The following is a 3,970-nucleotide window of genomic DNA, read 5'->3' as shown; positions in this document are numbered from 1 at the left end:
TGGCTTTATTCACAAGATCTGTATCTTTCATCTGGTGTCTTGGACTTGTGATTTAATGATATTTAGATGCTACTATCTACTTGTGAAGCTATGCTAGCTATGCTAATCAGTGTGTGGGGGGATGGGGGGTGCTCCCGGATCCGGGTTTCTGAGGCAGTAGAGGTTTTAACAGCCTACCCGACCGCTTGGAGAAGTCCATTCCAATGATAAAACTGGGGGGGACAAAAATGCAATTTCAGAATGTGGGGTGAAAGGTCCACAGTGAAAGTTGCGCCCCTGCATATAATCCTTCAGCCATTAGTTCACTCACCTCTTTACGAGGAAACTCCGATGTGAAGTAAACTATCTCTGCTTTTCTACAGTACAATTAACCATCAAGGCCTCGCCTTGTTTCAGCACCGTCTTTAAGAGAGTCATAAAGGTGTTCATGGACTTGGGGACTGGAAAAAATAAAACAGAAAGACAGAGGACATCATAACAGGCCCAACATTCATGTGGGCTGGTCTTCAAAAGCATTTTACAGCTAGCTTTTTAAAGACCATTTTAAGACATCTGTTGAGACACTCTTCCTTTTGGTCGAAGTTTCACTTTGTGGGTTGTGTTGACACAGAGCCTAACCCACAATGCTGTAGACATAATACACCTGGGACGCCTTCTCCTCTCCGTTCATGGCACCTCGGCAGATGTAGGAGCTGTCTTTCAGGATGGCGGTGATCCCTTTACTGGGATGATATGTTCCTTCCAAATGGGCCTGGCTGCCCCGCTCTTACAGTGTCACGTTAACGCCGGGGTCAAACACCACGCAGGGAATGGTACCTTCCTCTCCCTCCTTCATCACTACTCCTGGCCCCAGGGGAACAAACCATTCGTCCGGGTCTGAGGGGGAGGACAGAGATCAGGTACATGTCCATCACATGTTAGACTTTGAAGAAGGGAAGTCAATTCTGAGACCAGCACTGATTTGTATTAACTTTGAAATGTCACAGTTTGTCCCTCCATAGTTCTCCTATAATAGAAGAGATTGATGGCCTAGGATGGCCTAGGAGGGTCTAGGATGGCCTAGGATTGCCTAGGATGGTATAGGATGGTCTATGATGGCCTAGGATGGTCTATGATGGCCTAGGATGGTCTAGGATTGCCTAAGATGGTCTAGGATGGCCTAGGATGGTCTAGGATTGCCTAAGATGGTCTAGGATGGCCTAGGATGGTCTAGCTGTCTAAGCCGCTGCCTCTGGATCACATCTAATACATACTGCTATTTCAGAACACTCACTCCTCTCTACCTCTGTGCCATCCAATCAAAAATTAACAAAGACATGAGGAGTGGAACTGCCCCACTCCTTTAAAAAAATAGAAGGTTCATACAGGGTGTTAAGTCTTACTCGGTACAAACACTGCTATGTCCTTGGTCTCCTCTGTCGAGGGCTCCTCACAGACGTAGGTCCCAGAGTGTCTCCATGTGATGTTGTGGAGGACCAGCACACTGGTGGTTCCTCTGTCCTCCACAGACACTCCCTCCAGGCTGGGCTCGTGTGCAGACTTCCAGGTCACCTTGCTCCAACCAGAACGGACCACTGTGAAGGAGGAGTTGGTGCTCAGTGTGACCTCCTTTTCACTTGGGCTGAAGCTCCAGACTGAGGCTCTCTGGACAAAACTGCAGGAGCACTGGGAAATAATGAGAATAACAACACAGACACAGTCTTGATTGATTACAATGTAACTATAGTGTAAAAACACATTTAGCTTTTTCTTACCTGCAAAGATGGCCACCAAAGATAGAGCCTTTGCCAAGCCCACCTCCATAGTGCCAGCTATATTGATGATACACTCTGTTATATAAAATACAAATGTGAAGGAGTCATGCTAAATAAAATACAAAAATGTGATGGAATCATGTTAAATAAAATACAAATGTGATGGAGTCAGTAAAATTGTGTCGAGAGAGGCCTTTGAATAATGTGAGACTCACTATATTAGGTTTTTAAATGGTGGGGGATTGCCTAGTCACTTTATCTCTACCTATATGTACATATCTACCTCAATTACCTTGTACCCCTGCACATGGACTCTGTACTGGTACCCCGTGTAATAGGCAAGTTATCCTTACTCATTGTGTATTTATTTTATTTGTTTCTCTCTTTGGATTGCTGGAAAGGACCCATAAGTAAGCGTTTCACGGTTAGTCTACACCTGTTCTTTACGAAGCATGTGACAAATAACATTTGATTTGATTTTGATTGTAAGTGTAGAGGCCTTGCCGTGGTCTGGTAACAATAAGGCGCAACGACGGCTTGGAAACAGGGCCAGGAATGTGTGGGTTCACTGGGAGTGTACAGAGCGTGTCAACTCAAGTAAGGTCTGTGAAATGGAAGCTCACAGTCAAAATAGAGAAGTCACAGCTGGGGGTTCCCATACTGCTTCTCAGAATTCACTCCCCCAACCAACAAGTCTTTCCTCTGCTTTCTAAACATTTTTTTTTCATAACCTTTTGAGAGCAATTCTGTTTGTCAGTAATGATATGTAACGATTTATCTTTTCCATTCGTTCATAGGAACATTATGTTGTCATGGCTTTTTCTCTAAATCATTGATATTTGAAATATAGCATAGTTGGTGAAGGTATGTATGGGTTGTCTCAGGCTAATGTAACTTAGGCTAATATAACTTAGTTGGTGAAGGTATGTATGTATGTATGGGTTGTCTCAGGCAAATATAACACAGGCTAATTTAACTTAGTTGGTGAAGGTATGTATGGGTTGTCTCAGGCTAATTTAACTTAGTTGGTGAAGGTATGTATGGGTTGTCTCAGGCTAATATAACTTAGTTGGTGAAGGTATGTATGGGTTGTCTCAGGCTAATATAACTTAGTTGATGAAGGTATGTATGGGTTGTCTCAAGCTAATATAACAGAGGCTAATTTAACTTAGTTGATGAAGGTATGTATGGGTTGGTCTCAGGCTAATATAACTTAGTTGATGAAGGTATGTATGGGTTGTCTCAGGCTATATAACTTAGTTGATAGAGGTATGTATGGGTTGTCTCAGGCTAATATAACTTAGTTGGTGAAGGTATGTATGGGTTGTCTCAGGCAATATAACTTAGTTGGATGAAGGTATGTATGGGTTGTCTTCAGGCAAATATAACTTAGTTGGTGAAGGTATGTATGGGTTGTCTCAGGCTAATATAACTTAGTTGGTGAAGGTATGTATGGGTTGTCTCAGGCTAATATAACTTAGTTGGTGAAGGTATGTATGGGTTGTCTCAGGCTAATATAACTTAGTGGTGAAGGTATGTATGGGTTGTCTCAGGCTAATATAACTTAGTTGGTGAGGTATGTATGGGTTGTCTCAGGCTAATATAAACTTAGTTGTGAAGGTATGTATGGGTTGTCTCAGGCTAATATAACTTAGTTGTGAAGGTATGTATGGTTTGTCTCAGGCTATAATAACTTAGTTGATGAAGGTATGTATGGGTTTGCTCAGGCAAATATAACACAGGCTTAATAACTTAGTTGGTGAAGGTATGTATGGGTTGTCTCAGGCTAATATTAACTTAGTTTGATGAAGGTATGTATGGGTTGTCTCAGGCAAATATAACACAGGCTAATATAACTTAGTTGGTGAAGGTATGTATGGGTTGTCTCAGGCTAATTTAACTTAGTTGGTGAAGGTATGTATGGGTTGTCTCAGGCCAATGCGGCTGCAGAACAAAAGAGCAGCAGGACACTGCTCTGCTGTCTGTCTGGTACCATGAATTCCTCTCTGCTACAAGACCATCCAGACAGAGAAGTTAATGTCCTTCCCAGCTACAGTATGTCTTTAAAGTGAGTACAGATGAGGCATCGGTGGTAAGTCACAGGAAAGAGATGGGGCATCGGTGGTAAGTCACAGGAAAGAGATGGGGCATCGGTGGTAAGTCACAGGAAAGAGATGGGGCATCGGTGGTCAGTCACAGGAAAGAGATGGGGCATC

At 43.0% G+C, this 3,970-nt stretch overlaps 1 long non-coding RNA gene and 1 pseudogene across 1 annotated transcript in view; one reads left to right on the top strand and one right to left on the bottom strand.

Moving 5' to 3' along the window:
* Window positions 1–1,803, bottom strand: part of LOC111963737 (platelet-derived growth factor receptor beta-like) — a 19,363-nt pseudogene extending 17,560 nt beyond the window's left edge.
* The window catches only part of LOC139027788 (uncharacterized), a 331,562-nt gene that overhangs the window by 209,269 nt on the left and 118,323 nt on the right, over window positions 1–3,970 (top strand). The gene's annotated exons all lie outside the window — the stretch shown is intronic.

Source organism: Salvelinus sp. IW2-2015, linkage group LG5 (assembly GCF_002910315.2).
Source record: "Salvelinus sp. IW2-2015 linkage group LG5, ASM291031v2, whole genome shotgun sequence".
NCBI classification, from domain to species: Eukaryota; Metazoa; Chordata; class Actinopteri; order Salmoniformes; family Salmonidae; genus Salvelinus; species Salvelinus sp. IW2-2015.
Note: the sequence above shows the minus strand (reverse complement) of the source record. Positions and strands in the feature narration are given on the sequence as shown.